Below are 26,350 nucleotides of genomic sequence, written 5' to 3'. Positions count from 1 at the left end.
TCAAAAAGAGATGATGGGATGCTTTGTTGTTCAATGCGATTGTGTGTAAAAAAAAGGAGTACGGCAGGGTGGCCCAGGCAGGGTGTATTACGGTAATTTGGATTCCGGGCCCTGGAAGTTTCCATGGCAGCTGAGGCTGTCACGTGGACCCGTGTTTTTGTTTTTAAAGTGCGTCACAGCCACGAGCCGCGTGTGACGGGCGGCTGCTGCCGACCAATCGGGGCTCGTCCCCAGATTCGAATTGACGTCACAGGGGGCGGGGGCGGCGCCGTTGCGCTTGTAACAAATTTAAGAATGTAAATAAGGAGGAAGGGGGGATTCCGTCGGCACTGTCGCAGCCGCGCAGGTGGGTTTCCCCTCCTCCTACTCCACTGTCTCTAATTCTCTTTTATGTTGTTTTTTTTCCCCTTCCCAGGAATAAGAAATGATGCAGAGACAGAAAGCGGAGAGAGCAAGTGGACGCTGTAAGTCAGCGCAGTAAGCGGTGTCCCAACAACGTGACTCAGTGTTTACATCCCAAAAAAACCGTATGTCCTTAATGCCCAGGGGAAGGGCGATGCTCGGCCCATTGGGTTGCTTTCTTTCCTCCCCCCTGGATAACGCCGCAGTATTGTCTGCCTCCTCCGACTGTGTAGTATCTCTGGGTATAATGCTGCTGCGTATGGCTTTTTAAGATGCCTTTAACGTTTAAAGGTGCACTCTTCATGGGGAGGGGTGTTTCAGGTAGGTTTTTGAAGGTTTGTGTATCACAGTGATGTGGACAACATGTGTTGTGGGGTTTGTTGATTTCTATCATCATGTTGATGGCAAACAAATGCAAAAGGTTTTGTCGGAACAGTTTTCCATTAATCTAGTACCCCTTTAATTTGTATTGAAAATAATGTACGTTTGAGCATATTTTATGAAGTCCGCATTAGATGTTGTACCAATACTCATTATGGCAGTTTTATGAGTATGATGATGGCATTTGGCCAGAGAGGTGTTTTGCTTTGCGTGACTGAATTTCATTGGTAACTCATATCTGGTATATATTTATTTAAATGTTATTTTTGGAAATAGACTATTAGCAGACATTTCATTGCTGCTGGTTATTTTTCCTTTTATTTTCAAGAATAACATGGTCAGGGCAGTGAGTATAACGCACTAATACAAAAGGAAAATCTTGCAATGCTGGGAATCTGAAATATAAGCAGAAAATGTTGGAAATACTCAGCAGGCTAGGCAGCATCTGTGGAGAGAGAAACAGAGTTAATGGGGGGCAATTTTGCCAGCCCTGGGGAGGCAGGACTGTCGGGAAAATGGCAGAAACTGGGAGCGGGTACTGAACCCGCTCCCAACCCAACTCCGTGCCATCTTCCTGGGAGGCGGGTCCCCAACTCGCGCAGGGACCCATCTCCTCGAGGCGGGAAGGGGATTACAGCCAATTAACTGCCCGTTAACAGGCAATTAAGAGGCTTATCCCTATTTTGCCCCTGCAAGTGCGGGCTTCCCGATGGCTGCAAACCTCGCCAGGGTCAGCGAGGCGAGCAGTGGGTCTGCGTGGGTGAGAGGGATCGTAAAGTCCGCTGTGGAGGTGAGTGATGGGTGCAAGTGTGGAGAAGTAAGTATGAGAGGTGAGTGTAAAGTGTTAGAAAAAATTTACTTACCTTTGATTCTTCCTGCAGGCTTCAACCCTTGGGGATCCAGAGGTGCCTCATCTCAACGGCAGAGATGACAGAATGGCTGCTGCATTCTCAGATGCAGCAGCCATCTGATTTCTGCTGAGGAAAGAGGTTTGGTGAGTCTTGAGTACAAGGACTCACCTTAGAACAGAGATTGTCAGTGTTTGACAGCTTCTCAAAGCTGTCAAACGCCGACAATTCATCTGTCAAAACTTTTTGACATAAAACGTCATACGCTGACATCCTCTGTCACCGGCTATCCCTTAATTGGCCGGCTAAGCCCACAGGGCGGGCTTAACAAGGTCAATCAAGGGAAAATAGCGTGGGTTGGCCGGACGTCGTTGGGGGCGGGACTGAAACCTGACAACCAGCAGTCCCGCCCCCAACGCGCCCCCATTGACAAAATCCAGCCCATAGATAGCACTGATGCTGCAGACTCCTGGAATCTCCCATTTGCCAGCTTCGAATTCATGGTTTCATTCTGTGGTCTTCTGACTGCTGTTGTCAGTTGACGGGAAGGAGGCTATTTCCTCTACTGCAGCAGAGAATTCTTTTTTCCAGACATGCCTCTCCCAGCCATCCAAGAACACACGAAAAAGCTCTTGTCAGTTACAGTGATACCACATAGTACTGCTGAACCTTGATACCAACAATTGACTGGACTCGGCAGTAAGGGGAATGGGAAACATTTTGCTCAGCTTTTTTCTTGATATTTTTTCCACTATTCATGTGGGCAGCAAAATTATTTTGACTGATTCAAAGGGTCGCCCAGAATAATCAGTTTAATAGTGCAAGTCAGGGAAAGAGGCAACTGTAGAATAATAGTAGAGATGTAATAGGGTTAAAAAAAAAGCTTGCATTTATATAGAGCCTTTCCCATCCTCAGGACATCCCAAAGCCAAGGAGTTACTTTTGAAGTGTGGTCACTTGTTTTGCTGGCTAATCAACTACATATGGTGAGTATCATACACTGTTAACCCTCAGAACATTGTAACTTCTTAACAATAATAACGTGATCAACTCCAGAAATGTAGGGGTACATCTCTGGAGAGGTACTATAACTAGTTCAAAGAGAAATAGGGTAACAAGAATATTTGGATTAAATGGTAACCCTGTAACATTGAAGTTCCAGGGTCTGGTGTTCTACTCACAAACAAAGGAAATTCTTAGTCGTGTTTACAGCTAGTTAGGCTTCTTCTCAATTCTAGCTTTCCTAATGGTAGCAGTTATCAGAACACTAATGCGGTACCTAACCATTAAACGTGACCTTTCTGGGGCAGTGAGGCCAGTTCTGGGTCAGGAGGGACATGTACAAGCTGGATGGGTTGCACCTGAATAGGGCTGGGACCAGTGTCCTCATCGGGAGGTTAACTAGTGCTGTGGGGGAGGGTTTAAACTAACTTGTAGCAGCAGAGAGTAGAGAAAAGGTGCAGAGAAAACTAGGAGGGGCAAACTGTAACAGAACAAAGAATAGTGTAGAGAGAGAGCAGGAATTAGATGAAGGAAAAAAGCAAAGCCAACCAGCATGGTGTTGGAATACATGTGTGTTAATGCGAGGAGTATTACAAGTGACGTTGATGAGTTACAGGTGCAAATTGCCGCATGGAATTATGATATAGTGGCTATAACTGAGACCTGGCTTAAACATGGACAGGAATGGGAACTAAACATTCCTAGCTACAATGTACTCGGGAGGGGGATGGCAGTATTGATCAAGGATACTATGACAGTTCTACAGAGGGACGATATACTAGAGGGTTCAAAGACAGAATCTATTTGGTTAGAGTTAAGGAGCTGTTAGATTACTGGGTGTTTACTATAGACCTCCAAATAGTGAGAAGGAGATAGAGGAGCAAATCTGTAGGCAAACTTCAGAGAAATGTAAAAATAATAGAGCAGTAATGGCAGGGGACTTCAATTACCCTAATAAGGACTGGGAAAAAAAATCAGAGTAAAGGGCAAAGAGGGTGAAGAATTTCTAAAATGTGTACAGGAGAACTTCCTTAATCGGTGTGTTTCTAGCCCAAGAGGAAGGAAGCAGTGCTGGATCTAGTTCTGGGAAATGAAGGAGGACAAGTGGAGTGTGTTGCAGTAGGAGAACATCTGGGTAATAGTGATCATAATATAATTAGGTTTAAAGTAGTTATGGAAAGTGAAAATACCCAACTGGAAGAGAGACAATTTCAGTGATTTGAGAAGGGATCTAACGCAGGTGGGCTGGAAACAAAGATTGGCCATGGAAACAGTAAATGAGCAATGGCAGGCCTTCAAGGCAGAGATAGTTTGCGTACAAACCAAGCATATTCTCATAGAAGGAAAGATAGGACATCCAAAGCTAGAGCTCCCTGGATGACAAAGGAAATAGAGGTTAAAATAAAATACAAAAAGGAGATTTGTGACAAATGTTCGGTACAGAATAGAGTGTGCAAGGGGAAATTGAAAAAAGATTTAAGAAGGACAGAGAGTATGAGGAAAATATTAGCAGCTAACATAAAAGGGAACCCCAAAATATTTTATAAACATATTAAAAGGATAGTTAAAAGAATGATGGGGCCAATTAGGGACAAAAAAGGAAATCTTTTGGAAGCAGAGGGCATGACTGAGGTGCTGAATGAGCACTTTGCATCTGTCCACACAAAAGAAGAAGGTGGATTTTAATGTCACAGTGGAGGAGGAGAGAGTAGAGATAGTGGAAAGGATGAAAAATAGATAAAAAGGAGCTAAATAGGTTGGCATCACTCAGTTAACAAGTCACCCGGTCCAGATGGGATGCATCCTAGGTTGCTGAGGGAAGCTAGGGTGGAGATAGCAGAAGCTCTAACTGGAGAGAAGTATGCAGTGGGGCCCCCCAGGGGTTGGTACTATATAAATGACCTGTACATGGCTACAGGGAGTATAATTTTGAAATTTGAGGATGATACAAAACTTGCCAACATAGTAAATATGTTACTAGTGAACAGGATAGTAGCAGGCTTCAGGACGACGTACACAGACTGGTGAAATGGGCTGACACATGGCAGATGCAATTTCATACAGGTAAGTGTGAAGTGATGCACTTTGGGAGAAACAACATGGAGAGGCAGTAAAATCTTAATGGTACTATTTTGAGGGGGGTGCAAGAGCAGAGGGACCTGGGGGTGCCTATTCACAAATCCTTGATGGCATGGCAAATTGATAAGGCAGTTAAGAAAGCGCATGGGATACTTGGTTTTGTAAATAGGGGCATTGAATACAAAAACAAAGAAGCCATGATGAACCTTTACAGAAATACAAAAACAAAGAAGCCATGCTGAATCTTTACAAATCACTGGTTGGGCCTCAGCTGGAGTATTGTGTTCAATTCTGGGCATCACACTTGGGAAGGATGTCTAGGCCCTGGAGAGGGTACAGAGGAGGTTTACCAGGATGATACCAGGGATGAGGGATTTCAGTTATGTAGTGAGATTGGGGAAGCTGGGATTGTTCTCCTTAGAGCAGAGAAGGTTAAGAGGAGACCAAATAATTGGTATTAAAATTATATGGGATTTTAATAGAGCAAGTAGGGAGAAACTGTTTCCTCTGGCAAGTGGGTCCGTAACCAGAGGTCAGGGATTTAAAATAATTTGCAGAAGAACTAGAGGGGAAATGAGGAGAAATTATTTCACACAGAGGGTTGTTAAGACCTGGAACACACATTCTGAAAGGGTGGTGGAATCAGATTCCATAGCAGATATCAAAAGACAATTGGACATGTATTTGAAGAGAACTGATTTGCAGGGTTATGGGGGTGGGGGGTGGGGGAGCTGGAACGTGGGACTAAATTGGGCAGCTTTTTCAAAGAGCTGACACAGGTAAAACGGGTCTGTCACCTGATTAAACTACTAATTAAATTCTGATCCTGAATTGAACAAATGTCCACAGCTATTGATACAAATTACAGCATACCAATGTAAGTAAATGAAAACATCCAAATTAATGAAGCTCTGCACCATAAATAAGGTCTAAGGACTTTATTTTCTCATCCTCTCCAGCAGTTACTGGCTTTTGCAGGGTGTTAGTTCTATGAGCACTGGCCTCCAGTATCTCATTCAACTGGCTGTTTTTCAGATTTAAGTCTAATGTTATTAGCAAGCATACTCATCAGCCAAGCTCAATCCTATTACCCAATATTCGCTTGCATACTTTCCAGCAAAAGTCACTGAATTGGGAGTAGGAGCCCTAGCTGAAATGTTCTCCCCAACACTCAATCCAGAAGCACTAATCCCAATTTTGCTACTGTTACCCTGTTTGAGATCAGCTCACTCGACAGAGGCCAGAAATTGAACCTGCAACCTCTTCTCTTTATGACTGAGTGCTATACTAAAGCTTTTATAAACTACAAGGGTTGCTGAAATATTTACCCTTGTGTCTTCCAACAGCAGGATCTGCTTTCTCAGCAAGTTTGAAGCGAGAAAACTGCAGCTGGCTTGCTGCGACACTGGGCTAAATGCGGGATAGGTAGCTGTTCTGAATTTCAGTTCCAATTCCAAAATCGATTCCTGGCAACATTAGGGAGATTCAAGCAAGCTCTGAATATCAAATAACCAAAGTGTACCATGCTTAATATCTGAAAGATAATTCCTTTTAAAAAAGCTACCATTTGAGAAGTACATTAAAAAAAAAACCCCACTGATTTGAATTAAAGCTATAAAATTACTATGGCCGCGATTTTGCTGACCTCGGTGGGTCTGTGGCCGGCGACGTCGGTGGTGGGTCCCGACCCCGCAGCTGACTCTATCCCGCTCTGTAAAATTAATTTCCCTTAATGGCGCGTTTCCCGGCCAGTTAGAGGAAGCGGGTCTGGCGACGTCATTATCAGCCGGTTTCCTTAGAGGGACCATGTTCAAATTTATATTGACAATTTGTGCTGTCAGTGTTCTACAGCATTGAGGTGCTGCAAGCACCGACAATGACTGCACAAATGCAGAGGGCTGCACCCAGGCTCTCCCATGACTCCCTCCATAAGCTTATGGAGGGAGTCAGAGCATGCAGGGAGGTCCTCTTCCCTTCCAATGGAAGACCAAGACAGCCTGGTTGCACATTGCAGAGGAGGGCACAAGCAGGGATGTCGTCAGGAGGACCTGGGTGCAGTAGCGCCAATATTTCAATGATCTCAGTAGATCAGGAAACGTTAGTACAAAGCCACACTCAACCTCATTCTGCTGTGCCTCTCATCACATCCCCATCAATCTGCCTTCCCTACCCTACTGCACATTCTTACTCGCACCAACTTACCTTGCACCTCCACCCATCCCTCTCTATATTATCACATCCTCATCTCGCTAGCCACCCTTCACACTCTCCCTCATCCTAGTGCAATCATACCAACTAACAACACACAAGGGTATGTTTTATGCAATGTTCATGTAAAGTTTCTGTTAATGTGGTGTCAAACATTGAAACCTTTATTTTCAACACTTTGCATTCTTGGAAATATTTGTGTGCACGTTTGGAAATGGCTTAGTGAGTTGCAGTGAATGGTGAGACATAATGGCACCCCCCACAATGGTGATGAGTGTGAAAGGAATGGCTTGGGCATTGTAGTGATGCTTTATGGTGTTGGTGTGGGGTGGTGCCAACGTGGCGCATCATGTGGCAGCCAGGGTGTACAGCGTCAAGTAAATCTGGCCATAGTGAGGCCAGCCTTGGCCTCCCGGGCAGCAAAGTGGTCGGGTGCTGATGCCCTCTATCCTGTGCAGCATCAGTTGATTGTGGAGAAGTTTGGTGGTGTTGGTGCTGCTGGTGTGCCTGGTGCTGCTGGTTTTGGGGCTGATCGAGGTGGGATTCTGAGGACCAAGGTGAGCGAGTATAAAGGGAACCCATCCTGTTGGAATAGATGGCAGGTGAAGTAGAGATGACAGAAGTGATCTGTCAATGGTGAGAGAGGTAATGAAGTCAGACTGGATGGAGACTTGTGTAAAGACTTGCAGCATGGTGAATCTGTTGTGGAAATGCAGTGACTGAGGGAAATGCAGTGACTGAGGTAAGATGGGAGCTGTAACTTTACATTTGAAGCTGTCAACTCAAAAGCTGATTCAATGGCCACTGAACTCCTGCCTCAGTTTGACAGACCCCGTGGGTGAGCTGTCAAATACAAAAGGTAAGCTGAAAATCATTTCTTAAGTGGCTCTAAGCAAGCCACTAATTATCTGAATTGGGTCCTCCGCCGCTGCCGGTCGGGTCTGCTCAGCGCTGACAGATCCGACATCAGGAAAGGCGCGTGGCGGCGGGTTCACAGCGGGGTCCCGACCTGCTATGATTAAAAAACACTTTCCCACCCGACCCGCCACCAATCGCGCCCGCTGACCCTCTGCAAAATTCCGGCCAAAATTTCACCTGTTCAGTTATATGTTTTGTTCGAACTGGTTTAATTCCGTCCTGAAGGTGATTGTAGTGATAAAGCATATGGTGGAATATGTGAATAATATGGCTTTTAATCAAGTACAAGTTATTCCAGGCCTTTGGATAGAATTAAGTGCCTATGACAGGATTTTCCATTTGGTACAAAATAATCAAATTGTTTCTGCATAGTTTTTTCCCAAATGTGTTTATGCATTTTCTACTGTGGGTACATATAAAGTGAAATTTTTCATATCAACCAAATGTTTAACTGTTAATTTTAGCAGATAAAATAGATGTCATGTCTTAAATTGGGGAGAGGGTTTCATGGAAGAAAATTAGATTTACAACAATTGGAGTGAGATTAGACCTAATTAATTTGAATCCTGAGCTAACATTGAATCCAACTTGATAGCAATGTTAGATTACAAGGTGTGCAGAATGCTGTTATACAAAATATGCAAACAACCTAGATATTGAGATATACTGTGTTATGACATGGGTGTGACGGTATTCTGGCACAATCTAGCAATATACATAAAACTTGTCTTTTATATCGTATCAAAATCATCCTAAACCAAGCCACAGGAAATCTGAATTGTAAAATATTCGGGGGTGGAGAGCTAGAGGAGGGATCAGTTGTTGAGAACACCATAAAATCTTGTGTAGCCCAAGTGTGTTTTCCTAAGCATAGAATCATAGAATGGTTACAGCACGGAAGAAGGCCATTCGGCCTGTCGAGCCTCTGCCGGCTCTCTGCAAGAGCACTTCAGCTAGTTCCACTCCCCCGCCCTTTCCCCTGAGCCCTGCATATTTCTTTCCTTCAGATACTGATCCAACTCCCTTTTGAAAGCCTCCACCAGGCACTGAATTCCAGATCTTAACCATTCGCTGCGTAAAAGTTTTTTCTTACGTTGCTTTTGGCTCTTTTGCCAATCGCCTTAAATCTGTGTCCACTGGTTCTCGACCCTTCTGCCAATGGGAACAGTTTGCCTCTATCCACTTTGTCCAGACCCCTCATGATTTTGAACACCTCTAGCAAATCTCCTCTCAATCTTCTCTGCTCCAAGGAGAACAACCCCAGCTTCTCCAGTCTATCAACGTAACTGAAGTCCCTCATTCCTGGAATCATTCTCGTGAATCTTTTCTGCACCCTCTCTAAGGCCTTCACATCCTTCCTAAAGTGGGGTGCCCAGAATTGGACACTGTAGTCCAGTTGGGGCCGAACCAGTGTTTTATACAGGTTCATCATAATTTCCACACTTTTGCACTCTATACCTCTATTTATGAAGCCCAGGATCCCATAAGCCTTTTAAACTGCTTTCTCAACCTGCCCTGCCACCTTCAATGATTTGTGCACACATACCCCCCAGGTCTCTCTGTTCGTGCACCCCCTTCAGGATTGTACCATTCAGTTTATATGTCCTCTCCTCATTCTACCAAAACATATCACTTCACACTTTTCTGTGCTAAATTTCATCTGCCATGTACCTGCCCATTTCACCAGCCTGCCTATGCCTTCCTGAAGTCTATCACTGTTCACTATACTTCCAAGTTTTGTGTCATCTGCAACTTTTGAAATTGTGCCCTGTACACCCACATCCAAGTCATTAATATACATCAAGAAAAGCAGTGGTCCTAGAACCGACCCCTGGGGAACACCACTGTCTACCTTCCTCCAGTCTGAAAAACAACCATTCACCACTACTCTCTGTTTCCTATCACTTAGCCAATTCCGTATCCATGCTGCCACTGTCCCTTTTATTCCATGGGCTTCAACTTTGCTGGCAAGCCTATTATGTGGCACTTTGTCGAATGCCTTTTGGAAATCCATGTACACTACGTTAACTGCATTACCCTCATCAACCCTCTCTGTTACCTCATCAAAGAACTCAATCAAGTTAGTTAAACATGATTTGCTGTTAACAAATCTGTGCTGGCTTTCCTTAATCAATCCACACTTGTCCAAGTGACTTACTTTTGTCCCTGATTACTGTTTCTAAAAGTTTCCCCACTACCGAGGTCAAACTGACTGGCATGTAGTTGCTGGGTTTATCTTTACACCCTTTTTTGAACAATGGTGTAACATTTGCAAATCTCCAGTCCTCTGGCACCACCACTGTATCTAAGGAGAATTGGAAGATTATGGCCAGTACCTCCACGATTTCCTCCCTCAATTCCTTAAGCATCCCAGGATGCATCCCATGGTGATTTGAGTTCAGCCAGCCTTTCTAATACCTCCTTTATCAATTTTTATCCTATCAAGTGTCTCCACTACCACCTCCTTTACTATGTGGCAGCATCCTCTTCCTTGGTGAAGACAGAAGCAAAGTACTCATTTAGTACCTCAGCCATACCCTCTGCCTCCATGCATAGGTCTCCTTTTTGGACCCTAATCTTTAGAGGAGTACAGAAAGTGCAGGGGTGCAATTAAAAAGGATATTAGGAAAGCAAAGAGAGAGCATGAAAAATTCTTGACAAGTAAAATCAAGGAAAACCCAAAGATGTTTTATAATTATATTAAGAGTAACAGGATAACTAAAGAAAGGGTAGGGCCTATTAGAGATCATGAGAGTAATCTGTGTGTGGAGGCGGGAGACGTTGGTAGGGTTCTTAATGAATACTTTGCATCTGTTTTAACAAAGGAGAGGGGCAAAGCAGACATTGCTATCAGGGGAGGAGTGTGAAATATTAGATGAAATAAACATAGTGAGAGAGGAAGTATTAAGGGGTTTAGCAGCTTTAAAAGTGGATAAATCCCCAGGCCCGGATGAAATGTATCCCAGGCTGTTAAGCGAAGCAAAAGAGAACATAGCAGAGGCCCTGACCATCATTTTCCAATCCTCTCTGGCTTCAGGTGTGGTGCTGGAGGACTGTTAATGTCATACCCTTGTTTAAAAAGGGAGAACAGGATAGACCGAGTAATTACAGGCCAGTCAGCCTAACCTCGGTGGTGGGAAAATTATTGGAAAGAATTCTGAAGGACAGGATAAATCTTCATTTAGAAAGACACGGATTAATCAAGGATAGTCATCACGGATTTGTTAAGGGAAGGTTGTGTCTGACAAATTGATTGAATTTTTTGAGGAGGTAACAAGGAGGGTAGATGAGGGTAGTGTGATTGATGTAGTGTATATGGACTTTAGCAAGGCTTTTGATAAGGTTCCACATGGCAGACTGGTCACGAAGTTAAAAGCCCATGGGATCCAGGGCAAAGTGTCAAGTTGGATTCAAAACTGGCTCGGAGACAGGAAGCAGAGGGTAATGGTTGATGGGTGTTTTTGTGACTGGAAGGCTGTTTCCAGTGGGGTTCCGCAGGGCTCAGTACTAGGTCCCTTGCTTTTTGTGGTATATATCAACAATCTTGACTTGAATATAGGGGGTATGATTAAGAAGTTTGCAGATGATATTAAAATCGGCTGTGTGGTTGATACTGAAGAATGAAGCTGTAGATTGCAGGAAGATATCAATAAATTGGTCAGGTGGGCAGAACAGTGGCAAATGGAATTCAATCCGGAGAAGTGTGAGGTAATGCATTTGGGGAGGGCTAACAAGGAAAGGGAATACACATTAAATGGTAGGACACTGAGTAGTGTAGAGGAACAAAGGGACCTTGGAGTGCATGTCCACAGATCCCTGAAGGTAGCAGGCCAGGTAGATAAGGTGGTTAAGAAGGCATACGGAATGCTTGCCTTTATTAGCCGTGGCATAGAATACAAGAGCAGGGGGGTTATGCTTCAACTGTATAAAACGCTAGCTAGGCCTCGGCTAGAGTACTGCGTGCAGTTCTGGTCACCACATTACAGGAAAGATGTGATTGCACTAGAGAGGGTACAGAGGAGATTTACAAGGATGTTGCTGGGACTAGAGAATCTTAGCTATGAGGAAAGACTGGATAGGCTGGGTCTGTTTTCCTTGGAACAGAGGAGGCTGAGGGGAGACCTTATTGAGGTGTATAAAATTATGAGGGGCATAGATAAAGTGGATAGAAAGGACCTATTTTCCTTAGCAGAGGGGTCAAAAACCAGGGGGCACAGATTTAAAATAATTGGTGGAAGGTTTAGAGGGGATTTGAGGGGAAATTTCTTCACCCAGAGGATTGTGGTGGTCTGGAACTCACTGCCTGAAAGGGTGGTAGAGGCAGGAACCCTAACCACATTTAAAAAGTACTTAGATGTGCACATGGGATGCTCTAACCTGCAGGGCTACGGACCAAGAGCTGGGAAGTGGGATTAGGCTGGATAGCTCTTTGTTGGCCGGCGTGGACACGATGGGCCGAAATGGCCTCCTTCCGTGCTGTAACTTTCTATGATTCTAATTGGCCCCACCCCTCCCCTTACTACCCTTTTACTATTTATATGCCTAAAGAAGACTTTTGGATTACCTTTTATGTTAGCTGCCATTCTATTCTTTAACCCAATCTGCCCCTCTTATTTACTTTTTCACTTCTCCTCTGACCTTTCTATATATAGCCTGATTCTCAGATGTATTTGTAACCTGACATCTGTCATACATGCTCTTTTTCTGCTTCATTATATTCTCTATCTCTTTTGTCATCTAGGGAGCCCTGACTTTAGTTGCCCTGCCTTTCTCCCTTGTGGGAATGTACCTCAACTGTACCTGAACTATTTCCTCTTTAAAGGCAGCCCATTGTTCCATTACAGTTTTGCCTGCCAATCTTTGATTCCAGTTTACCCGGGCCAGATCGATTCTCATCCCACTGAAATTGGTCTTCTCCCAGTTAAACATTTTAACTCTAGATTGCTCCCTGTCCTTTTCCATAGCTAATCCAAACCTTATGATACTACGATCACTGTTCCCTAAGTGTTTTTGACACTTGCTCCACTTGACCGACCTCATTCCCCAGAACCAGATCCAGCAACGCCTCCTCCCTCTTCGGGCTGGAAACATACTGATCAAGAAAGCATTCCTGAACACACTTCAGAAATGTTTCCCCTTCTCTGCCCTTAACACTATTACGATCTCAGTTTAATTGATTTATTGCTAATATAAACTAATATACCATGGGGGAAAAATTCAGTTGATTAGTGCCTCCCGTTAGCACCCTAAGAGGGCACTAACAGGGTGCAAAGCAACTTGCGCCTGGGCGCGGCGATGTTTGCGCCGCTCGCGAAATTGACCAGACATTTTGCGGCGGCGCTGAACACTACCACCACGATCTCCTGCGTCCGCAGATCCTGACGTCAGTCGAGCATGTAGCGCCCCGGACTGGATATTGAGTGGTGCCCCCCTGCCTTACCGCCTGCCGCTAGCAACGACAGGTGGAGGGGAACATTTTGCAGTTGGGAAGGGACTGGGGGAGCGCTATTTAAAGGTGACCGCTTCCTGCCTTTTTTTGTCTGTGACATTTTTGCACCACGCATTCAGAGAGAGAGAGACTTCTGGAGAGATTCAATGCTGTGCGAAGTTTTGGGTACTGAGCAGCACTTTGCAGGTTCATTTTGATTTGACCTTCCTTGCATCGATTTAGAAGAGACTTTGGGGGCTGCACTTTGAGCTCTTTCCCTGGGCCTCTCCATTGTTCTTTCCAGCAGAATTGATATACAGGTTTCTCCAGGCTGAGATTCAAGGCTGCAATGAGCAGGGTGTGGCTGGAGAGCAAGATCGACCCTCCCCTTTAAGAACTGGCCAGCGCCAGTGTGTCTGTGTTCCATTGCTAACTGACATCACATGAGCTTCGCCAGCATCTCGCTCCTCAGCATTAGCGCCTTAAGAGAGGTGTGTAGCACCTGATTTAGTGCTCCAATCACCTCCAGGGGCGATAGAAGCTAAGTTTGCAGTTGGAGGTGATAATTAGCGGCAGGCGCTAAACTTTGCGCCCGGCCGATAATTGCGCCCCAAATGGGGCGATACCGAATTTCTCCCCCCATATGCCCTCAATAACAAACATACCGGAAACTTTTTTTTATCCGGGACCGACGTGGTGCTGGTTCATCAAAAATTCCAGATAACCGAAAGCTATAGTAAAAGATACGGAGAGATGAGAGCTCCGTATAAAGCAACAAACCCTGTTGCTTAGCAACAGGTTCAGAACAATGGCCACAAGTTACAAGCGTCTTTGTAGCTTAGCAACAGCTGCAGCCAGCCACACCCTTGCACAGCAACAGATCGAGGAAGGCAAGTACAATATGAAGTAAAACTTACCCGAACCTACTCCTGAATTTTGCCGGTTAACCGAGATTTCCGGTTATTTAGGTGCCGGTAAATTGAAAGTTTCCTGTAGAAACATTCAGTACCAATGTACTCTACCCTTAATAAAACAAACAAGAACTTGACATACATAACTTAATCCAATGCAGCAATTAGACACATTTATTGAAATGAAATATGATGAGATATTTTACATTGTCTTCTTTGGAGTCAGAGTATCTGTTGACCTCACTGTGTTGGCCAATGAGTTGAGGTGGAGTGGGTCTTACGGCAGGGCTCGCAGCAAACAAAGTCTATTTACTCAACAAACAGTACATAATGCAAGCTGATTATTTCTCCAACAAAATGCAGTGAGTGGGGGATAGTTACATACAAATTATGTGCATAAAATCAATCCCAGTCAATTACAGCAGTGATTGACAGGGGAAATTACCTAGTCATCTCCATTCTGCCGGGAATAGTGGTGTCACTATATACAGCCCTTTTCAGTTGGGATGGCCCAAGCAGTTGAGGAATTTTTTTTTATCCCTCCTCCCCACTCCCAGGAAGGAAGTATGTCAACCCAGGGCTGGCTCAGGGATGGCATTGGGAGTAGGTTGTTTGCCTGCTGTCTGAAATTTGGTATTGGCACATGACATTGAGAGGGAACAGAACCTAAATAGATCATGAGCATTGCCAGAGTTCTATTTTGTACTCTTACGGCATGTTCTCTGCAGCACTATTGTACTGTTGCCATTTTTATCAGTTATTCCGAGATTACTGGACGAAGTCCCACAGACACTTATACTTTTTTCTTATTCACCATGTCAAGGACATGTTATTTCATGTGCTGTATATTTCTTGGACGTTCTGCAGTAGAAGTAATTGTGCAGGAAAACAAAGCAGCTTTTTAACAGCATGCAATAATGCATCTGCAACTAAGAGACCAATTTGTGTTTACAGTCAGACCTTTTATTCCTGCTGTTGTACATTCACAATGTAAACCTCTGTTGTAATGCTTCATTAGCCCACACGTGTATAATTTGCCATTTTGTGAAATTATAGCAGACATTTTGTGCTGCGCACATTACCAATCGTCATTGTGATTGACAGGTAACTTTTTGTCCGGTTGGCAAACTATAACAGAAATCGCCATTTTGTGACATTTTAAAAATAACAGTATTGTGCTTTCAGCCAGTAGTCCATGCCTGGCCATTTTGGGTTCATCACAAAAACTAGTTGATTTCCTGTGGTGTTGCACACCGGGCGGGACTGAAGACCAAATGTGCGGTCTTCAGGCGAAGTGGGAACAACTGGATCAGGATGTAATTCATTTCCCATTTAAAAGTGATGCATTCTGTCCATATTTTATTGTACTCTGTTTTTATATTTTTATTTATAGTTAAATCGCAAAACTTACAGCAGTTGGGTGGCAGAGAAGTAGAGTTGGTTGGAGCATAGGAGCTTCTCTACAGTACAGGCACAGGAGCTGGGAGACACAAAACGGAGGTACCACAGCGCTACCGCTGGTGGAAGGGCATCATTACAGCAGGACAAGGTTACTTGGGCAGTTTTAATTATAAATGTAGACATAGGAATTTATAATGGAAGACGCTGACAGAAAAGTGTGAGAAAAACGTGACTATAGTCAAGTTTTGTAGATTGGAAGTGTGCACAGACATAAAATTTTGAATATTATAGATATGAAAGTTAACTCATTAGTTGTACATAGAAACATAGAAGATAGGAGCAGGAGTAGGCCATTCGGCCCCTCGAGCCTGCTCCGCCATTCAATGCGATCCTGGCTGATCATCCAAATTCAGTACCCGGTTCCTGCTTTCTCCCCATACCCCTTGATCCCTTTAGCCTTAAGAAATATATCCAACTCCTTCTTGAATATATTAAATGAATTGGCCTCTACTGCCTTCTGTGGTAGAGAATTCCACAGGTTCACCACTCTCTGGGTGAAGAAATTCCTCCTCATCTCTGTCCTAAATGGCTTACCCCTTATCCTTAGACTGTGACCCCTGGTTCTGGACTCCCCGACCATCGGGAACATCCTTCCTGCATCTAGTCTGTCCAGTCCTGTTAGAATTTTATAAGTTTCAATGAGATCCCCTCTCAGTCTTCTAAACTCCAGCGAGTACAAACCCAATCGTCCCAATCTCTCCTCATACGTCATTCCTGCCATCCCAGGTATCAGCCTGGTGAATCTTCGCTGAACTCCCTCCATGGCAAGAACATCCTTCCTCAGATAAGGCGACTAAAACTGCACACAATACTCAAGATGTGGTCTCACCAAGGCCCTGTACAACTGCAGCAAGACATCCTTGTTCCTGTACTCAAACCCTCTCGCTACAAAGGCCTTCTTAACTGCCTGCTGCACCTGTATGCTTACCTTCAGCAACTGGTGCACAAGGACACCCAGGTCTCGTTGCACTTCCCCTTCTCCCAATCTATTGCCATTCAGATAATAATCTGCCTTCCTGTTTTTGCCACCAAAGTGGATAACCTCACATTTATCCACATTATATTGCATCTGCCATGCTTTTGCCCAATCACCCAACCTGTTCAAATCATCCTGGAGTTTCTCGGCATCCTCCTCACAGCACACATGCCCACCCAGCTTTGTGTCGTCTGCAAATTTGGAGCTATTGCATCTAGTTCCCTCGTCTAGATCATTAATATATATTGTGAATAGCTGGGTTTCAAGGACCGATCCCTGCAGTACCCCACTAGTCACTGCCTGCCACTCGGAAAAAGACCTGATTATTCTAACTCTTTGCTTTCTGTCTGCCAACCAGTTCTCTATCCAAGTCAATACCTTGCCCCCAATCCCATGTGCCTTAACTTTACACGCTAATCTCTTATGCGGGACCTTATCAAAAGCCTTCTGAAAGTCCAAATACACCACATCCACTGGTTCTCCCTTATCTATTTTACCAGTTACATCCTCAAAAAATTCCAGTAGATTAGTCAAGCACGATTTACCTTTTGTAAATTCATTTTGACTTTGTCCGATCCTGTCACTGTTTTCCAAGTGCTCTGCTATTACATCTTTTGTAATGGACTCTAGCATTTTCCCCACTACCGATGTCAGGCTTACCCGTTTTCTCTCTACCACCTTTTTTGAATAGTGGGGTAACATTAGCTACCCTCCAATCCATGGGTACTGTTCCAGATTCCATCGAATGTTGGAAGATGATCAGCAATGCATCTACTATTTCTAGGGCCTTCAATCCCATCAATTTCCCGAACACCATTTCCCTACAAATACTGATTTCTATCAGTTCCTCCCTTTCATCAGACCCTATGTTCCCTGACATCTCTGGGAGGTTATTTGTGTCCTCCTTTGTGAAGACAGAACCAACATATGTATTTAATTGGTCTGCCATTTCTTTGTTCCCCATTATAAATTCAGCTGATTCTGACTGCAAGGGACCTACGCTTGACTTTACCAATCTTTTTCTCTTCACATATCTATAAAAGCTTTTACAGTCTGTTTTTATGTTCCATGGAAGCTTACTCTCATATTCTATTTTCCCCTTCTTAATTAATCCCTTTGTCGTGCTTTGTCGAATCCTAAACTACTCCCAATCCTCAGGTTTACTGCTTTTTCTGGCCAATTTATATGTCCTCTCCTTGGATCTTGTGCTATCCCTAATTTCCCTTGTTAGCCATGGTTGAGTCACCTTTTTTGTTTTATTTTTATACCAAACTGGGATGAACAGATTCTGTAGTTCATCCATGCGGTCTTTGAATGTTTGCCATTGCCTATCCACCGTCAACCCTTTGAGTGACATTCCGCAATCCATCCTACCCAACTCGTGCCTCAGACCATCGTAGTTTCCTTTATTTAAATTCAGGACCCTAGTCTCTGAGTCAACTACTTCATTCTCCATCTTAATGAAGAATTCGATCATATTATGATCGCTCCGACCCAAGGGGCCTCGTACAACAAGATTGCTAATTAATCCTTGTTACATAATACCCAGTCTAAGATGGCCTGATCTCTGGTTGGCTCCTCGACATATTGGCCCAGGAAACCATCCCGTGAGCACTCCAGGAATTCCTCCTCCACAGTATTGTTACTAATTTGGTTAGCCCAATCTATATGTAGATTAAAGTCACCCATGATAACTGCTGTGCCCTTATTGCACGCTTCTCTAATTTCCCTTTTAATGCCATCCCCAACTTCCACATTACTGTTTGGAGGTCTATATACCACTCCCACTAATGTTTTCTGCCCCTTGGTATTTCTCAGTTCTATCCATACAGATTCCACATCATCAGAGCTAATATCCTTCCTTACAATTGTGTTAATCCCTTCTTTAACCAGCAATGCTACCCCACCTCCCTTTCCTTTTTGCCTATCTTTCCTGAATATTGAATACCCCTGGATGTTGAGTTCCCAGCCTTGGCCACCCTGGAGCCATGTTTCCGTAATCCCAATCAAATCATATTCGTTTACCTCTATTTGCGCAAGTAATTCATCCACCTTATTATGAATGCTCCTCGCATTAAGACACAAAGCTTTCAGGCTTGTTTTTTTAACGCTCTTAGACCTATTAGAATTATTATTTACTGTGGCCATGTTTGATTTAAACCGTTGATTTCTCTGACTGCCACTTTTGTTTTTCTCCTTCCTATCTTTTGCTTTTATCCTTGTTTCCCTTTCCTCTGCCCCCCTGCTCAGGTTCCCAACCCCCTGCCATTTTAGTTTAAACCCTCCCCCAGAGCACTAGCAAACACTTCCCCCGAGGACATTGGTCCCAGCCCTGCCCAGGTGCAAACGTCTGGTTTGAACTGGTCCCACCTTCCCCAGAACCGGTTCCAATGTCCCAGGAATTTGAATCCCTCCCCCTCGCACCATTCCTCTAGCCACGTATTCATCTGAAATATCCTTCTATTTCTACTCTGACTAGCACGTGGCACTGGTAGCAATCCTGAGATTACTACCTTTGAGGTCCTATTTTTAAATTTACCTCCTAACTCCCTGTATTCAGCTTTTAGGACCTCATCCCGTTTTTTACCTATATCGTTGGTACCTATATGCACCACGACAACTGGCTGTTCACCCTCCCCTTCCAAAATGTTCTGCAGCCGCTCTGAGACATCCTTGACCCTTGCACTAGGGAGGCAACACACCATCCTGGAGTCTCGTTTGCGGCCGCAGAAACGCCTATCTATTCCCCTTGCAATAGAATCCCCTATTACTATAGCTCTACCGCTCTTTTTCCTCCCGTCCTGTGCAGCAGAGCCACCCCTGATGCCAGGAAGTTGGCTGCTGCTGCCTTCCCCTGATAAGCCATCCTCCCCAACAGTACTCAAAGTGGTGTATCTGTTTGAGAGGGGGATGTCCACAGGGGACCCCTGCACTACCTGCCTGCGCCTAGTACTCTGTCTGTTGGTCACCCATTCCCTTTCTGCCTGTCCAACCTTTGCCTGCGGTGTGACCAACTGCTTAAACGTGTTATCCACGACGTCCTCAGCATCGCGAATGGTCCAGTATGTATCCAATCGCAGCTCCAGCGCCACAATGCGGTCTGCCAGTAGCTGCAGCTGGACACACTTCCTGCACACATAGTTGTCAGGGACACAGGAAGTGTCCCTGAGTTCCCACATAGCACAAGAGGAGCATGCCACGGGGCCGGGCTCTCCTGTCATGACTTACCCTTTTAATTAATTGAAATTAAATTAAATCAAATCAATCCCACCAATTACACTACAGTTAAGTGGTATATTTAAGGGCCCTGGTTTACCAACAGTCCCCACTACACCACAGAGACTTTAGAAACTATAACCCACAGAGTTAAAGTTTAAAAAGAGAGAAATACTCACCAACCAATCACTTACCTGCTTTCTAGTGACATCACACTTCGATTACTTTTTACTTCTCTCCCTCCCTCTGAGTTCGGAGACTGGAGATTAGTACGCTCTGAGGCCTACCTGATCTCTGGCGCCTCTTTTAAACCCGCAGATCCAATTTTAATGCATTTTCTTCAACAGCAGCTTTCATTTATATAGTGCCTTTAACATCAAAATGTCCCCCGGCACTTCGCAGGATCGTAATCGGATCAGAATTGACACCTAACCAAAGAAGGAGCTATTAGGGGTGATTAAAAGCTTAGTCAAAGGGGTAGGTGTTAAGGAGGGTTTTCAAGGGAGAGAGAAGGTGGAGAGGTTTAGGGAGGGAAGAGCTTGGGGCCTAAATGGCTGAAGACATGTCTGCTGTTGGTGGGGCGAAGGGATGGGGGATGCACAAAAGGTTGGAGGAATGCAGATTTCTCGGAGGTTTGTAAGGCTGGAAGAGGTCATAGAGATAGAGAGGGGTAAGGCTATGAAGGAATTTGAACACAAGGAGAATTTTAAATTGGAATTGTTGGGGGACCATAGAAACATAGAAGATAGGAGCAGGAGTAGGCCATTCGGCCCCTCGAGCCTGTTCCGCCATTTATTGAGATCATGGCTGATCATCCAAATTCAGTACCCGGTCCCTGCTTTCTCCCCATACCCCTTGATCCCTTTAGCCTTAAATATATTCAAGAAGGAGTTAGATATATTTCTTAACGAAATGGCCTCAACTGCCTTCTGTGGTAGAGAATTCCACAGGTTCACCACTCTCTGGGTGAAGAAATTCCTCCTCATCTCAGTCCTAAATGGCTTACCCCTTATCCTTAGACTGTGACCAGGAGACAATGTAAGTCAGCAGCTCGGGAGGGATGCGTGAGCAGGACTGGGTTGGGTTAGTATACGGACAGCCGAGTTTTGGATGAGCTGAAGTTTCTGGAGGGTGGAGGATGGGAGGCCAGCCAGGGGAGCGTTGCAATAGTTGAGTCTGGAGGTGACAGCGTCACCAACGAGGGTTTTAGCAGCAAATGGGCTGAGACATGGGCAGCATTGGGTGATGTTACGAAGGTGGAACTAGGTAGTCTTTGTGATGGGGAGGATGTGGGGTCCGAAGCTTAGCTTGGGGTCAAATAGGTTGAGAACAGTCGGCTTCAACATGAGACAATGGCTGGGGAGCACAGACCAGGCATTGGATGTGGGGCATTCCTGATCTGTATATCTCTGTACACTAACCAGGACAGTTATCCACTGAACCAGCAGGGGAGTTGTGTTTTTTGTAATGTGTTGGACATTGATTTCAGCAGTATCTAGGAACAATTCTGAGTTTATATATTTATACAGACCTTAATCATAAACACAATTGTAATTGATTTGGATTGAAAGAAAAGGAATAATACAAAGATAATTTATTATAATACTTGGGGACAAAGTTGAGTTTGTAGAAAACAAACCAGGAGTCTCCTAAAATGACCAGATTTGACCTTGTTCTTCACTGGCTAGGGTTTTTATGTCCTTGTCATTTAGTCCAGTTTCGATAGATTCATGTTTAATTGAAGTAGTTCTCCCAATATTCTGCTGGCTATGGTTCAACACCAAATGCCAAGTTAAGCTCTTTGTTTCAATTTATCTATTTGATCAATTTGCATATTTATTTAAAAGACATTGCCAAGAAAAATACTTTCTTAGTGTTTTATGAATGTGTCATAATTATTATTTCACTTGCACGAGATGTCTTTGTAAAGAATATTTCATGTGGCTTTTCTGGAGTTTTCCCCTCCTCAACATGGCAGTAATTGTATTTCTAGGAAAGTTATACTTACAAATTACTTTATGGTCCCTAATACTCCTCTGGTTTTTATTAAGGTGACTAGAATTGAGTCTCCTTACTAGAACCCAGGATGTCACTAATAATCGGAACCAATTCACATAAATTTACATATATTTGGAAGTTGGCGGATGGTGGCTTGCCCAATCCTTATGCTACAATGTTGTCTGTGTTCGGAGTTTTGGTCGAATTAAAGACTTGACTCAAAGTATGTAAACAAGACTACACTTCCCAGTGTACAATATTGGGCGTATAACAACCATATGATAGAAACTGCCTGATGGCAGGTTGGTATGGCAACAATTCGTCGTTCGAACCGTGTAAAATATTTGGGATGGGGAAAAATATAAAATTATTTTGGTACAGCCTTTTTGTTTAAATTTAAATATATGTTCTTAAGGAACCTTAATATCAACTACAATGTTTTACACAATAGGGAAGTTTATTAAGCATGCTGGGATTTGCTATCAGATTACAGACTTAAACTAGATGCCTGAAAACACACTGCAGTTCTAAGCATCTGTGTAGTAGGAGCTCTAAATTGCTTCAGATGCAAAGGCAAATGGAAGCTGTCTGCTGTTCTTTAGACTATGACGTTTACAGATTTCAGAGCCTTACTAATGAGGTTAAAAAGTCATGTTTTTCTTTTTGAATTTTAGACATTGAAATGATCCAAAATATGAGGATTTGAGACCTTGTATTAAATGTTTTGAAAATATTTTTACCACAGCATGCCATTTACAGAAGGCAGGATGGTATTCAGTGTTGGGAATGCGCACCACCAAAACTTAACTCTTTAGTGACGTTCCCTGAATGGGACATGATTATTTATGCGTAAACTTTGGACCATGAGAATGAGATAGAATTAAATAGTAACATCCTCCATGGTAGTTATTTTCATCCAGGTATGGTTTTATTTAAAATGACTCCTGTCTACCCTACCAGCTCCTAAAATGACTCCTGTCTGTCCTATCAGGCCCTATTGCAGATCCTGAAGCATTCAAGTAAGGAATCTGATTTTATTTCACATAGCTAGTTTGGATATAGAACCAATTTATATATGGTGGATCATCTGAATATTTATTTTAAAAGCTTTGAATTGGTTCTGCGCATTGTTGCAGGAAGAGCTGATTCTGCTTTCTTGAGCTTTGATTGGGAGTGACGAAGAAGTCCAAGTCTGTCCATGTCTACAAATAATGCTCCTTTAAAACTATTTCTGTTCCATATTGAGAGGCCTGTGAAATAGTGTGAGTTTGTGAACCATAGACTCATTTTCTTTTGAACAGACAAATACTGTCATTCTATTTCTTTTATTTAGAAATGAGTAAAAGCTGTAATCGGTAACTTGTGAAGAGAAAGGAAAGTGGCAAGCTCACCGGAACCATTAAATAAGCGTGTCAGCAATGTTTATGCTCTACTGATGTGGATAACAGGAAGTATAAACTTTTTTTATTCTGTGGGAGGAATGGAGTGAAACTTTAGAGCCTGAGTACTTGCAGAGATTCCAGTGTGTATAGGAAAACCCCTGCTTAAAATTTGCTCTGCACAGGGATGCCGCTCCACCATCACCCCTGACCCAATGAAATGAATCTGTCGATTCATGATGGATGTAAGTGGAAAAATTTGGCATCTCTCCCAACGCTCTTTATTCACACTCACCGAGACAAGGCAACTTCCATTACGTGTCTCCTATGAACTGAAACATAAAAATGTGGTGTGTGTGTGGAGTGAATGGGCTGGTGTGCTGCTGCAGGATTAACGATTACACTTCTGCCAAGTTACACACTGGAAAGGCGCACAGGATGCCCACCGTATCATCCCTGCCTTCTTGAATGGGTGTGAGAACACAATGCCGACCGGACGTATAATGCAGGCTAAAGCTACTAATGAAGGAGGAGCTGGCCCCACAAAAACAACCTCGACCCACTGCCGACCCGTTCCCGCCCCCATGCCCCGACAGGCCTGACCTACTGGCTACATTTGCACAGAAGCGGGCTGATTTTCGGCGAGCTGCAGTGGTGTGTCCATTTGATGCCCACAGCGCACGGGTTAAATTCACAGGCCTAAACCCAAATATGGTTCGGGCATCCTGACCGTGACTTTGGACGGGCGTTGTGGATGCACCACTGACTTTGCGTGCATTATGGGCCAAAGTTAAAACTTGCCCCCAAAATGTTCCGAAATTCTTGGGAGTCTTTTAACAGAATGTTGGATGTACATAACATGGGTGCTTCAGCTCCATGGAGAACTGTATTACTGCTATGAACTAATGATTTGGTGAAATACTGCAGTAATACCTGGTCCAAGCAGTTTAATATATCTTGGATCAAATCCAGTTCAGGGGAAATCCTAAATCCTATCTCAACAGGTCAGTAATCAATATTAATTATTTTTTATCACACTGGTGGATACAGAGAGAATGTTTCCACTTGTGGAGAAGAGCATAACTAGAGGCCATCAATATAAGATAGTCACCAAGAAATCCAATCGGGAATTCAGAAGAAACTTCTTTACCCAAAGAGTGGTGAGAATGTGGAACTCGCTACCACAGGGAGTGGTTGAAGTGAATAGTATAGATGCATTTAAGGGGAGGCTAGACAAGCATATGAGGGAGAAGGGAATAGAGGGTTATGCTGATAGTTAGATGAGGAAAGACGGGAGGAGGCTCGAGTGGAGCATAAACGGCGGCATGGACTGGTTGGGTCGAATGGCCTGTTTCTGTGCCATTTATCCTATGTAATGGTGGATGCAAAGTGAGTTGTTTATTAGTTCAGACTTTAAATAAAGCTTATTGGGATTTTTGCATCTGACATGCCATCTCTTATTCACTGAAACCATCATAGACAGTCGTCTCACGTTTGCCCCTTTCTCGACCTGCGGCTGTCGGCATGAAGGACAAAGGAAGTCTTTATTAGAAACAATAGCTGTGGCTCCAATTTATTTTTTAAAAATCCAGTGCACTGACCTAGTTACAATTCAAATCAAAAGATACAGTGCAGAAATATTTTATAGCACGGTGGCATAGTGGTTAGCACTGTTGCCTCACAGCACCAGGGACCCGGGTTCGAATCCGGCCTCGGGTGACTGTCTGTGTGGAGTTTGCACATTCTCCCCGTGTTTGCGTGGGTTTCCTCCCGGGTGCTCCGGTTTCCTCCCACAGTCCAAAGATGTGCGGGTTAGGTTGATTGGCTATGATAAATTGACCCTTAGTGTTAGGGGGATTAAATACGTGGGGTTACGGGGATAGGGTGGGATATGTGTCGGTGCAGGCTCGATGGGCCGAAATGGCCTCTATCTGCACTGTGGGGTTTCTGTGATGACAAGCTGTCCAACTTGAGTCGGTTGGATTGTGAATGCTACAAAAGGGCAGCCTTTCTCAGAAAAAGGTGACTGGGTAATAGTTAGTTATGGTACAGATTCATTTATTGATTTAACAAAATGGCACAATAATTTTTCTATACTTTTTTTTTTACAAGACTGCGTTTAGTCTTTGACCGTGCACAAGAAAATGTTAAGGCTACTTTTAGGATTGTTTTAATAAAGAACCAATCAAAAGATCGGGTTCCTTGTATTTAATCAGAGCTAAGGATTTTAATTTTAGAAACTTATGGTCTGTGTTATTTTCCTCTCACCCCCTTCCATACCCTCTTGCCTTGATCTTACTACCCAAGCCATATCTGCCATGATCTCTCACTGTCTGCTAGTTTGACTCATTATGGCAACCAGAACCCTAACAGTTCACACAGTGAACTTTGGTAAATCAAGCTTTAGATTATTTTAAACAAACACAGTTACCCTCTCTAGAAGGAACCTTAATAACTGATTTTATTTCAGTGAAATAGGTGTACTCATTAACATCTGGAGAACACCATGCTTTCTAAAAAAAAAAATGCTGAATGCAGCACACCTCTGCAGACACTAAGGTGATGGACATCTCGCAGGTTAGCTTATTATCCAATCATTATGAAATGAACACTGAATTCAGCCAACGTAAATTATGTAAAATACGATCTGGATCACCTTGAGGAAACATCATTACAAGGTTTGTTTCCTAAAAGCTGGACAAGATATGTCACTGGATGGATCCCACTTTACGCTGACCAAGTTTAATATGCCTTTTACCAGAGTTTGCTCTTTCTTGGGTATTGTAAATTTGCAATTTTAGTAACATGAAATGGTTGTAGTATGTACAAAAGCTTTGTTGCTGAGGCAAAGAGTATCTTTGGTGATGGTATAACCTGTTGAAGAGTATGCAGAATGCAACAGTTGATTTACTACCCAAGAGATTAACGTGTTCTTGTGCTTGTGTGAAATCCCAATATTACTTTGGTCACACGGATGTTTGGCCTGCTTATTGTCCACAAATGTCCTCTGTCACCGGCAAAGGTTTAAAATTTAAGAACTTAAAACTATAAGGAGGTTAATGTTGTATGAAAAATGGATTGCGATTTATGTCTGTGTCTAGGGTTTTTTTTAGCCTGTCTCCTAATTTGCCTCTGGATTGTCC

General features: G+C 43.6%; 1 protein-coding gene across 4 annotated transcripts in view; it reads left to right on the top strand.

Moving 5' to 3' along the window:
- Positions 1-253: 253 nt before the first annotated feature.
- Positions 254-26,350, top strand: part of LOC147105182 (zona pellucida sperm-binding protein 3 receptor-like) — a 207,757-nt gene continuing 181,660 nt past the window's right edge. The window contains exons 1-2 of one of the 4 annotated variants that reach the window (XM_086011301.1): positions 254-346; positions 2,548-2,617. The gene's annotated coding sequence lies outside the window, so the exon portion shown is untranslated. Of the gene's footprint in view, positions 465-2,547; positions 2,618-26,350 lie in introns of all 4 variants that reach the window. The other 3 variants (XM_086011306.1, XM_086011302.1, XM_086011303.1) reach the window with 3 other exon arrangements.

This window comes from Somniosus microcephalus, chromosome 18 (assembly GCF_052327205.1).
Source record: "Somniosus microcephalus isolate GS21.2 chromosome 18, FLI_Smic_1.0, whole genome shotgun sequence".
Classification (NCBI taxonomy): Eukaryota; Metazoa; Chordata; class Chondrichthyes; order Squaliformes; family Somniosidae; genus Somniosus; species Somniosus microcephalus.
Note: the sequence above shows the minus strand (reverse complement) of the source record. Positions and strands in the feature narration are given on the sequence as shown.